This window comes from Mustela putorius, unplaced genomic scaffold (assembly GCF_011764305.1).
Source record: "Mustela putorius furo isolate JIRA1106 unplaced genomic scaffold, ASM1176430v1.1 tig00000508_pilon_pilon_pilon, whole genome shotgun sequence".
NCBI classification, from domain to species: Eukaryota; Metazoa; Chordata; class Mammalia; order Carnivora; family Mustelidae; genus Mustela; species Mustela putorius.
In genome coordinates, this window is record NW_025421402.1 from 6,685,387 (window position 1) to 6,698,596 (window position 13,210).

A 13,210-nucleotide genomic window follows, 5' to 3' on the forward strand; every position below is an offset into this window, starting at 1 on the left:
AGTTTGGAGATAAAAATTTCATGAAGACCAGAGATTATTGACAGAATGATTTCTGGTCTCTTAAAATCCTAATCATTAACATATGCTCTTTATGTTGTGTGAGGTCTAGATAGACAGAAATGATATTTATGTACATAATCACATATACAACTAATTTCAAGAAATGGAGTGAAGATTTATGTCATAGGGAATGACATTTACTTTTCATAAAATATATCTTGCGACCATGCTTTATCACAGCTGGAGAATCCCCTTTTGTCCGACTGACATATAGTGATATATTTCTACATAAGAATGAATAAATTAATGTAGATGTTCATCTTTAGGATCATTTTTTTAAAGATTGCATTTTCAATAGTTCATGGGTCACAGATAGACTAAGGAACCTGTTGAAAGTCAGGGTTTTCCAAGAAGCCTAGTTGCATTTTATAGCACTTCATATAGCAGTAAACAAAACATCTTGTCCAAATAATTTCTACTGTTCTTCATGAATTAGCTAGTCATGTCAGTTCCATCTAGCATGCAAAATAAGCCATTTGTGACTTTAAACAAAGGACAATTATTGGGAATACATAAAAAAAATCTAGTGATTAGCAATTTATTGGATTAGGGTATGAGTAATTTTATTTCTAATGACAATTAGAGCAAGGTTAAAGGTTTGTGCACTTGTCAGTAGATCAGTTAGTACCAAGATGATATCTGCGTCATTCTTTTCATACTAAGTGAGAATCATGCAACTGTTATATTTGCCAGAGTCATAAGGGCAGGAAACTAACACCTCTGCACTCGAGAGGTTTCAGTGAACAAATTGTTCTGACCTCTCTCTGGTAACTAAAATAGAAACCTTTAAATGCCTGGAAGGGCTGAACTCTCACTGGAAGCACCGTCTTTTGCTCACATCCTCGTTCAGACTCGGCAATCTGTACAGCCTCAGCTGTCTTTGCTGGATCTTTGAACAAGATAGCTGATGCTACCTGAATAAGTGACAGGATTCGGGATGTTTCCCTTTCAAAGAATAATAATATTTTTGCCAAGGATGATGGTTTGAAGACATTTTCAAAGATCAAAGGACTAAACTCATTTTTCTAAGTTAAAATTTATCAAGACCTAACACTTTAGTAAAGTTATGTGACCAATTCATAGATTAATTACACATAGTCTAGTGCTGACAGTGTAACTTGTTTTATAAAGTGAGTTTTTTTTTTAGAAATGGAAGAATTGGTCAATTTGGCTAATTCAGCATTACAAATAGAATGATTGCTGAATATTTGATTTTATTCTGTTCTTATGATGAAAGTAGGAAGTCTAATCTAACTGCATTTATTAATAGAGTTTTCTGCTTTGGGATCATTTCTTGGTCCAACAATCTCCAGCCTTTTTCACACATGTCATATATACCTGCTCAGGATGTACATTCAGGGACAGTAACATGAAGACTGTTGAGAGAGTGTGACATGCTGAAACAACTGGAGATATAGTGGTGGCCAAATGATTGGCAGATGATGTCAACTCAATGGACTGGAGAATTAGAGCAGTTGTGAATGTCCATTGTTACTTTGAGACCCTAACACGTGCTCCTTCTTGAAGAGCTCCTGTTGCTGAGACATAGCTGCCTGCAGAACCATCTGTGTGCTTATTGAATCTTATTTAAGATTCATATATAGATTTACTTTAAAAATCTCCTTTGGCCCATAAATTTGCTTTGCTTGTAAACATATTGTACCAATACAGCTGATATTTTAAAACCACTCAAGAGAAACAATTTGTTTTAAAAAAGAAAATGCTTTCAAATGACATTTCCATAATGACCTAGAAATATATTTTTTATAGGGAGTTTTATTCTAATAGTTTCAAAGGCTTATATTCTAGTAACTCACATTATGTTTCTATTTCTTAATAAACATTGATTTCTTTACAGATTCATAGGAACCTAAAATATGGAGTGTGTGTGTGTGTGTGTGTGTGTGCCTGTGTGTGTGTCTGTGTGTGTGAAGGGATGTAGGCACATAATCTTTAAGACTAGGAACCATCCAAAGAAAATATATAAAAAACACTAGGAGAGCGAGTCGGGTTTGCCATCTTCGTTCACTTGGCATCAGATACCAAAACTTGACAAAAACTCCTTCTATATGTAGTTTTAAGTATACAGTTATTACAATAAAATATTTTTAGAACTAAGTTTAGGTAGAATAATAATGGGATAAATAACCGTACTATTTGTCTTCAAGCTCAATTATACATATTACTGAACAAAATGTTTTTATAAGGGTGACCTATTATTTGCACTTAAAATTCATATAGATTTTTATGTTTTGTCCTTGTGAAACAAAGATAATGAAAAGAAATATACCAGATTTATTTTTCTATACTCTATTACTTTAATAAGAAATTGGTGAGCATGCAACAACTTGATTTTTGTTTTTAAAAATGGATTTCAGAGTTCTGAGATTCATTTTAAGTTTTCTAAATGTAATGATGTCAAAACACTCAGCTTTTCATTTTCCCTTTTGACCACAGAGGAACTCTTGTAACTAGAGTTTTCTAATATTTGAAGTTTAACTAAGGAATGAATATTGATGTTAAGATTTGCTTTCTCTTTTGGACAAGCTAAATAGCCTCTAGCTTGCAAATGGGTACTAACCTGGAAAATATAGAATTATTCGAATTTTCCGTGAACGTTTTTTAACATCAGGGGCACAAATATTTCAGAAAGGATGATTTACATAGCAAAATAATTCATATTATTTAATTTTTTAGAAGTTTTTTTTATTTGAGAAACAGTGTGAGCTAGCTGGTGGGAGTGGGGGATGGGGCAGAGGAGGAGGGAGAGGAGGAAAGAGAGAGACTCTTGAACAGACCCCATGCAAGTGTGGAGCCCGATGTAGGGTTCAGTCTCATGACTCTGAGATCACGACCTGAGCCAAACCAAGAGTTCCATGATTAACCCACTGAGCCACCCACGTGCCCCAAAGATTTATTTATTTATTTGAGAGAAAGAGAGAGAGGGAGCGAGAGAGGGAGAGGGAAGTGGAGGAAGGGGCCATAAGATTTAATCTTTTTTAGAAAAAGTAAATTCTTAGAGGCACATTTTCTGTAGGGATCCATCATGCATTGCTTTAGGTTTGACAGCATTATAATGAGTATGTTGAGAGCACCATTTGTTTTTTAATCATAACCAGTTTTACTTATGTATGTATGTATTTAGAGAGAGAGAGAGAACTGGTGGGAGTGTGGGGGGGAAGGGCTGAGGGAGAGAGAGAATCCCAAGCAGGCTCTATGCCCAGCTCCATGGAGCCCCACAAAGGGCTTAAACTCAGGACCCTAAGATCATGACCTGAGGTGAAAATAAGAGTCAGATTCTTAACTGACCGAGCCAACCAGGTGTCCCAATCATAGCCAGGCTTTGAAGCCATATCATATGGAGGGTCACAAGGAGGCTGAACCTTGTATTAGGTTTGAGGCCTGCAAACTGAAGAAGCAAAAGATGAGGCAGGCAGGTGGAAGGCAGTTGAGAGTCTTATAGGGGCTCACAGTAAGTCTTGACTATTCTTATTTATTTTAGGATTTTATTTATTTGACAGAGAGAGAGCATAGGCAGGGACAGCAGCAGAAGGAGAAACAGGCTCTCTGGTGAGCAAGGAGCTAGATATGGGGCTCAATCCCAGGACTCTGGGACCATGACCTGAGCTGAAAGTATAAGTTTAACCCACTGAACTGCCCAGGTGTCCTTTATTTTTATTTTACTATGACAACAAGAAATTTAGATTCTCCTAAAAATGTCACAAAACAAAAACAAAAACAGAGACTATCTTTTTGAACGACCTCATCCACAGCACCCAGTTGGATATTTTCCTGAGGTTAATAGACAGGAAAAGAACACATCCAGGAATGGATGAGCGCCAATATACAAATTTCAAGGGCCTCCTTTCATAGCCCTGTTCCACCCGCACCACTGAGAAGACACAAATCAATATGTATCTACTCTGAGTTGTCAATTTGCCAAACCCATGTGATGAAAGCACTTGAGGAAATTTAGAATGAGGCTGGGTCTACATGACCGCAGTGATTGAAATGACTGCAGCGTCTGCTCTTCCCAGATTGGATCGGGAAACTCACTCACATGGCTGGAACCTCAAGGTCCATAACCAGGACACTTTTATTTGGATCTCACACTGTAAGCAGACCTATTAGAACTGTGCTTTGGCCAATTCAGTGGCTGGTAAGTTCATGAAAGGAAATTTATCATGAAAGGGAATTTTTGATATTTGAGAGCAGGTGTAATTCATTAGGACATTTCAATTGTCAGACAAAGGTTAACTTTGAATGGCATGATCTGAAGGGACAAAAAGTTCAATAAAAAAAAAGTTTAATAAATGTATACTTTTCTTCAGTATTTGTCCAAGGTAAACTATCCTTTTCTCAGGAAGATTAAGCAATTCCCCTCTTCTCTAAATAAATCCATTCTTGGCTCAGTGTGATCTTTTGTAGAACTTTGTAGTTTGGGACTTTTTTCAATTTGTTACACCACTAAGCTGAAGTCTGAGTGTGTTAGTAAATGAACACACACATTTCTCATTTCCTCAACAGCTGTTGAATATGCATTTGGAACCAAAAACAATGTTTTTATATGTGATGGTGTATTAGGAGGGAGAATGTAAATCCCGGGTGTGTAGACAAGGAAAGCTGTGATAGGATTTCTAAGTAGGAAGTAATTAGGAAAAGTTGAGAGGATTTTGAAAAATAACAAAAAACTTCAAGATTCTTTAGAGGTATGCACATGCATCTTGGCATGTTTTTGTTGTTGTTGTTGTTGTTTTTCAACTTTATATTTCATGTAAGTAAAAAGGTGAAATGGAACTTAAAGATTCATGGTAATGAAGATTTTTAGATTTCTTGAATTAGACAAAAATATTACATTTTAAAACAAGAGCTAATATTAAAAGAGAAAAAGAATTATTACATGTTCTTTGCAAGGTATGACTGACCTTATGCAATATGTATATCTATGCGTTGTATGTGTGCATACAATTTTCTGTCTATACTCATTATTTTGCCTATTTATTTTCTAATTTGCACATCATAAGCTTTTCCCAGAGGAGTAAAACTGGTTAACAAGGAAATTACCATATAAAATCTGAAGAAGTTAATTTCAGAAATTATCTTTAAGAAAATGGAAAGAATATTGAAATAATCCTGGAAATAAGTCCTGATCCATATGCCTAAGACCAATAAGATATCAGTGTGTGGTGAATGAAATTGGGTTGTAACATGAATGAGTGATAGATTTAATGAAAAAGGTACAATTCTCTATGATTCATTTACATTATTATTATTTGATAATTAATGAATATTTTAAAATGATTTAGGCTAAATGGACACCTTGATGTCACTGGGATATCTGTGTGTTCCCAATGAAAAGTTTAAAAAAATTGTGTAAAGTCAGAGATAGCAAAGTCTAAGGATAGCGATTAGAAACGCAAATACATGCTTATATTTCCTTCAAATTCATTACCCTTTAAAAAAGTAAAGTTGCCATATTTTATAATAAAAATAATATGAGTATTGTTCCTGAAGCTCAAGTCTGACTCAGCACATAATGGTAAGTAGCGATGCCAGTTGTCTGGGCTCCCTGAAAGCCTGTGCTGCCACAGATACTGAGTAGGCGAATGCCTTATTGATGGAGGAAAATGTCAAGGAAACAAAGGATAGTGAAAATGAGGAAACTGGACTAACATACTTAAGAGTTTTATAAATAATAAATGTAGGGGGGCCACGATGGGTCAGCCGGTTAAGTGTCTGACTCCTGATTTCATCTCAGGACATGCTCTCAGGGTCGTGAGGTCAAGGCCCATGGAGGGCTCTGTGCTCAGTGAGAAGTCTGCTTGAGAGTCTCTCCCTCTCTCTCTGCCCCTCACCCTTACTCATGCTCGCTTGCTCTCTTAAATAAATAAATAAATAAATATTTTTTTAAAAACCCAGGTAAATGAAGAAACTAAAATTTATTTTATAGTGGGACCAAGACTAGATAGGAAACATGACCTCATGGACTTTGGGGGAAGAGAGTATTTGTGTAAGAGTTGAGAATTGAACACAAGCCATGACTCTACTAATTATAGGTATGAGCATGAATAAATTATAATATATTTTTGAGGCTCCTAATTTTCATTGAGAAGAAAATGGGGATAGACTTATCAACCTGACTTCATTGGTTTATAATATCATAATGAGGAAGATTAAATATACTTTTTTTGTGACAGAGTGGTGTGATAGAAATGAGCTTAGTCGTTAATGCCCGGCTTCTTTATTTTATTAATTATGCAACCATGCACAGATTGTTTTTTCTCTATGTCATCAGTTTTGTTATCCGTAAAGTAGGTGAACTATAATAACTATCCTTAAAGATTGTCAGCATCTTGGAAGCAGTGAATCCACCACCTCAGACGTGCACCTTACGTCTAGATTTAAGTGTACGTTACTTGATAAGATTCCTTCTTGACAAGGTGACAAGATGAAGTTGCTTCTAAAGAACTAAAAATATTCTCAAGCATAGTAACCTTTTTTGATGTAACAATTTTTTCTTAGATTTTTTTAAATTTCCTGATTGCCTAAGAGTTGAACTTGAGCTATAACACATATTACCGGAAGTAATAGAAGGGTAAGTAAAAGAAGGGTAGGTAAAGGGTAAGTAATAGAAGTGTAAGTAAAAGAACATCTCTTCAAATAGATATTCGAAACTTTTTTCTTAGTACTGAAATCAGCACATGGTGACTTCGCTTTCATCATGTAAATGAATGAATCTCACAAAAAATTGTCACAACTTTAGAAATAATGTGTCCACTAGCTGAATTTATTTTATTGGGTTTGTGTTCTTTGGGGTTTTGTTGGGGAGTGGCAGGTGCAGAGAGAGGGGGAGCGTGAGTCTCAAACAGATTCTGCCTGAGCACAGAGCCCAACATGGGGCTCAAAATCACGACCCTGAGATCATGACCTGAGCCGAAACCAAGTGTGCGACACTTAACCAACTAAGGAACCCAGGCGCCCCTTGGATGGGTGAGTCTTTTTTTTTTTTTTTTTTAAGATTTTATTTATTTACTTGACAGAGAGAGATCACAAGTAGGCAGAGAGGCAGGCAGAGAGAGAGAGGGGAAAGCGGGCTTCCCGAGGCGCAGAGAGCCCGATGCGGGGCTCAATCCCAGGACCCTGAGATCAGGACCTGAGCCGAAGGCAGAGGATTAACCCACTGAGCCACCCAGGCGCCCCGGTGAGTTTTAATCATGTAATAAATCTGGAGATAGATACTTCAAGATTGGTACTGTGGTTCTGTCAGAAGTTCCAATCTTTTGCTGTTCTCTGTAAGCTGGCTCTGGTAGTCAAACTTGTGTTTGTCAGGAACTGTGAGGTCTGATACTTCACTGTGCTTGCAAAATAAGTACAGTGGACCTTTGAACATTTAAACTGTGTGGGTCCACTTACATATGGATTTTTTTCGGTAAATACAATACAGTACTGTAAATATAGTTTCTCTTCCATATGGTTTTTTAATAACATTCTTTTCTCTAGCTTGATTATGAGAATACAGTATCACATACAAAACATGGGTTAATTCTGTTTATGTTATCAGTAAGTCTTTTGGTCAACAGTAGGCTATTAGTAGTTCAGTTTTCGGGGAGAGTCCAAAGTTGTATGTGGATTTTTGACTGCATGGGTGTCAGTGCCCCAAGCCCCTGCATTGGTCAGGGGTTAACTATAGTTACCCTGCCACGGCTCCCAGCTGCTGGCAGAAGACACTGAACTCCTGGATCAGAGAGAGAGGACTTTTTTGGTCTTAGCATAGCAGGTGGCATGAATTTTACATTCACACTGGTTCTCTCTGTCCTGCAGACCCTCAGGATCTCTCTAGGGCAGCTTGGACGGATGCTCTGCACACACTCAGGTTGTGTCACAGCTGAGTAACTCCAAGGTAGGAAATCCCAAATCTTAAAAGTCGACTGGCAGCAAACATGCCCAACCTTCATACTGGAGGAGGGCATTGGCTTTGTTATTTGAGTCAGAAAACAAATATGCCCTCTTGTCCCAGGGAAATATTGTTTCTAAGTTTCAAAACTGTTTGCCATGCAAACATTCTTGAACCAATAATCCAAAACGAAAGCCGTCACGGTAGGAATGGAAACACCATGAGAATCGGCTCCTAATGGTCTGGTGTTGGAAGAGGGCTACCTTAGCTCCAAAATCATGTCTTCACACAGGTCTGTTCAAGGCAGAGAGGACAGAGCAATGGCAATGTAAAAAGAGCCTTTTTTCCTGTACTTTTTTTTTTTCCTATTAGCAATGCTAGTCTTTCTTGGGGAGATACCAGGAAATTTTTTTTTTTTTTTTTTTTTTTTTTTTTTTTAAAGATTTTATTTATTTATTTGACAGACAAAGATCACAAGCAGGCAGAGAGGCAGGCAGGGAGAGAGAGAGAGGGAAGCAAGCTCCCCGCTGAGCAGAGAGCCCGATGTGGGACTCGATCCCAGGACCCCGAGATCATGACCTGAGCCGAAGGCAGCGGCTTAACCCACTGAGCCACCCAGGCGCCCGATACCAGGAAATTTTTATTAAGACTCCTTGACCAGAACTGGATCACATATTTACTTCTAGAGTAAAACATATCAAGCAGGAAGGGAATTTCTATGTTGGATTTAGCTCAACTGAGATGCACCCTTTACAACTGGATATAAGGCCTTCTTCCACTGGGAACTTGCTGCCTACGAAGTACACCAACTGTGTTCTTTTGATAAGGAAGGAGCAGGAAGAAGGAGGAAGAAAGGAAGATAACTCGGGCAATAATGATAATAATAAGTGGAATACAGTAACATTTACCATGAGCCAGACATCGGTCTGAGGACTTATATTACAATACATTCATTAATGTTGTACCCATAACATATGTTATGTTATACCCATAACAGTGTCATAAGGTAGGTTTTATTTTTATTCTCATTCTACATGTGAGGAAACTGAGACATTAGTAACTTACAAAGTCATGCAGGTAGTATGTGGTGAGGCTTGGATTTAAACTTTAGTAAGTATATAGTACAGCACAGTTAACTGTAGTCACCAGGCTGTCCATTATATCCCCAGAACTTATTCATCTCATAACTGGAGGTTTATGCCCTTTGACCATTTTCATCCTTTCTCTCCATGTGACTAGTGGCTCTCGTCTCAGAGAATGGAGACAGAACAAATCTGTAATTACAGAAAATTCTATGGGCAGCACTGCCCTCAATCCTGCCTGAGTGTTGGTCTCTGCTTTTCTTCCCCTTTTCAGGGACAAGAAAGAGAAAATAGAAAAGTGAATAGAACTATTAGCATTTAGAAAGAGAAAAGTATTTTTCTAATGTCACATACTTAAATCAACTAGCATTGAGGCAAGTTAGATGCATTTGTTTATGTCAGAAGTTCAACAGAATACATTTGTTATACATGAATATTCATGACAGTATTTTGGGGCAGAGAATATTGTCTAATGTTTAAGAAATTAAGCTATGAAGTCACGCTTCTTATTTGTAGTCTACCTCAAAACAGATTAAGGAATATTTGTTATCATCTTTCTCTTCAAAGATATTACAGGGATATGATACTTTTAAGTATGTATTGTTATGAGAATAAGGAAATAAAGCTTATAACACAATTTCTTGCACATCTGAAATGCTTACTGAATCACAGAGAGATATTTATGAAAACAGGTAATAAATGATGAGCAGATAGATGATACCATGATTTTGTTACACAGCTCTAATTTCCTTATGCCTGCTTTAAATTCTGAGAAATATTAACAGATTTAATATGAAATTTATTAAAGGTGGCTTTCCTTGAGTATTCTGAACATTCTGTATTTGATGCTATTTCTACATTTCACTTAATAAAAGCAATTACTGAATGAAAAAGCTGCAAAGACCCAAAGGTAAGCAGTTACTCTCAGTGAGCTGTTAGTATATGAACAGAAGTCATGTTCATTTATGAACTTTAGTATTACACGTATTAAACATATATACTTCAGTATTACACATATTAAACACTGCAGGGATAGGATCTATAATCCTCTATCTCTTCATAGAATAATGAGGATTTTTTAAAAGTATTTGGTTTGTTATGAAAATAAAAAAATTGTCTGGTTACACTTTGTGGCTTGGAAAGTTTGACTTCCTGAATATTTAAAGATGCCCATAGTCGGAAGGGTGTGATTTTGATTACAAGGGTATTGTTTTCATCAGAAAAACCTATAAAGGCATTGTGCTTGAAGAAACTCTTGTTTTTATTATAATGAAGAGCATATTTTACTTAAAACTAAGAAGGCCATGAAAGGGAATTAAGAACCATCATTACATAAAATGAATAAAGATCACTAACCTATTTATTTACTTCTATGTACTCAAAATGGCAATATTTTCAGATGTCAAATATTTCAGAGATCCTTTTTGAGATCATTCTTTGATCATTGTGGAAATGAAAGTTGAGAGGATGTTTCAAGTTAATTTTTCATTCATATATATGAACAAAAATAGGTTAGCAAAAAGCTGTTTTTCTCCAAAATCCAGCTATATAAGTGATGACTTCTTGCTCAATATATATAATTGCCTATTCATATGTTTTGCATATTTTCTACTGAACTTTTCCTTATTGATATATAGTGCTTTTTATACATTAGGCATGTTTGCCTTTTTATATGTAATGTGAATTCTAATTTTGTTCAGTTTGTTCTGTCTTTTGCCTTTGGTTACCATGATTGGGTATTTATATCAACTAAAAAGAATATTTTATTGAGTAAAGTTGAAACAACATTTTCTTCTATACTTTTGCTGGAGATTATATATATATATATATATATTTATATATATATATATATGTATGTGTGTGTGTGAATATATGTATCTTTAACTGATTTGAATTTATTTTAGTGTGTAATGTATCAATTGAACCCCATTATTTTTCAAATAACTACCCAGTTTGTCACAACACCATTGATTTTAAAATTCCAAGACTCCCTGATATATTTGAAATGCTACCTCTAGGATATAGTACATTTCTTCTTCTTCTTCTTCCTTTTTTAAAGTTGTATTTATTTTAGAGAGAGAGAGAGAGTGAATAAACAGGCAGGGCAGAGGGAGAGGGAGAGAGAGAATTTCAAGCAGATCCCATGCTAAGCACAGAACCTGACGATAGGCTCAGTCTCAGAGCCCAGAGATCACCATGGGATATAATAAATTTATGTACAGATTTGGTCTATTTCTGAAAATTTATTTTGTTGGTCTGTGTATCCAGAAGTTATTAACTTAATTTTAAATTGAGTTTTGTTTTTTAATAGGCCTAATCTAATCACACTTGTCATCATTGTCACTCTTCTTTCCAAAGTTTTCTTGGGTATTTATGCCTATTTGTTTTTCCCATATAGCCTATCCATGATACCTTTATGAAACTGTCTTTCTATGGTATTTATTTCCATGTATTTCATTTTATGTTTGTGATTAAGAATGTTGAAAATATTTTCTCACATAGATTTTTCTCAACTTTTGTTTTTTTCTAAGCTTTTATTTTTGCAGAAAATATAAATAAGGCCTTCTTTTACCTTTTATCTTCAATTGGTCATTGTATGCATTGATGAAGGCTATTGATGTCTGTATTTTAATTTCACTCCACACCACTAATGAATTACTTTGTCATCTGTAGAATCTTTCCACTGAAGTCTAGTGGAATCGCTGGGCTTAAACCATATCATCTGCAGATGCTGCTGCCCCTTGGAACAATTTGTTACTTAAACTGTAACCCCTGGAGTATTTTACTAGTTGCCAAGCACATTTAGATATGGCCTTAAGAAATACATATACTTACAACAGGTCTTTGGGGAGAAGGACGATGTACAACCGTGAAGCTGGGCAGCTGGGGATGCCCGGCTCGCTCAGGGCAGAAAGTTGCCCCTTCACAGAAGCTGGGAAGCTGGGGATGCCTGGCTCACTCAGGGCGGAACGCCACCTGCTTCAGGGAAGCCGAGCACCCGGGAACGCCAGGTCAGCTCAGGGTGGAATGAAAACCGCCTGCTTCCCTTTTTCGTGATCGCTCCTTTATCTTCCCAGAAGTGCTCGTTGTTAGTTAGATGAGTCCTTTGAATGTGCTTGGTTAACTATAAACTTTATCCTCCTTCTTGCTTGTGTGCAAAACGGGATTAACGTTTGACCTTCATCAGTCCTTCTGTTGGCTATTGTTTTCTATCCAATAAAAGTGAGACTGTAGAGTTGCTCGAGGCAGCAGTCCTTTTCGACTGTTGTTCCCTGCTCCCAGTCTTTTCCAGCTGACTTGTTTGTGCCTAATTCTTCTCTCGTCGCCAACTGGGAGCGGCATGCAAATATTGATATTTTTAGTGTTCTCTTTCTGATGTTTATGCTTCTAATTTCTCTCTTTTGACCAGTTACATGAGTGAGAACATCTAGTGCTGTGTTAAACAGTAGAGCTGACTATAGTACTTCCATCTTCTTGACTTAGCAATAAAGCTTTCAGTATTAGCCCATATATACAATGCTTACTTTTCATATATATATGATACACATAATAGATATATCTAGGTGTACATATATGCATACATATGTATTTCATATTTCTATATGCATTTTATGTATGTGTGTACAATACATACTCGTACACACACACACACACACATTTTTCCTGCTAATAATGTCTAGAAAATAACCACAAAAATCTATATTAGCAAACACTAAACCATTGCTCCTTGGGGTATTATGTGTACATGTATTTATGTGTGTGTTTGTGTGTGTGTGGGTGTGGATAGAGACATACCTCACATATAATCTTAATTCCTAAAGCATTTCATCCTGGTAGATTATACTTGCTTTGTTTTATAGAGAAAAAAGTAGGTTTAGAAGTGTTAAGTGACCACCCCAATAACAGTACCAGAGTCGACATTCAAACCCTACCTAACTGGCCATAGAGCCTGTGTCTTGTACTACACGGTGCTGCCCCCTGCTGTCTCCATCCAATGGTCCTCTCCCTCCAATTGCTGAAAAGGACAAGGCAGAGCAGCACCTTGGACCCCAGCAGGGGATATGCGCATATGGACGAATCTAATTTTTCACTGCTCTGTGTGTGTACGTGCCCTGGAATGATGGTGAAAAAGCCCAAGGTATTAATTTTAGGGTTACAAGTAGATTTTAGCCAG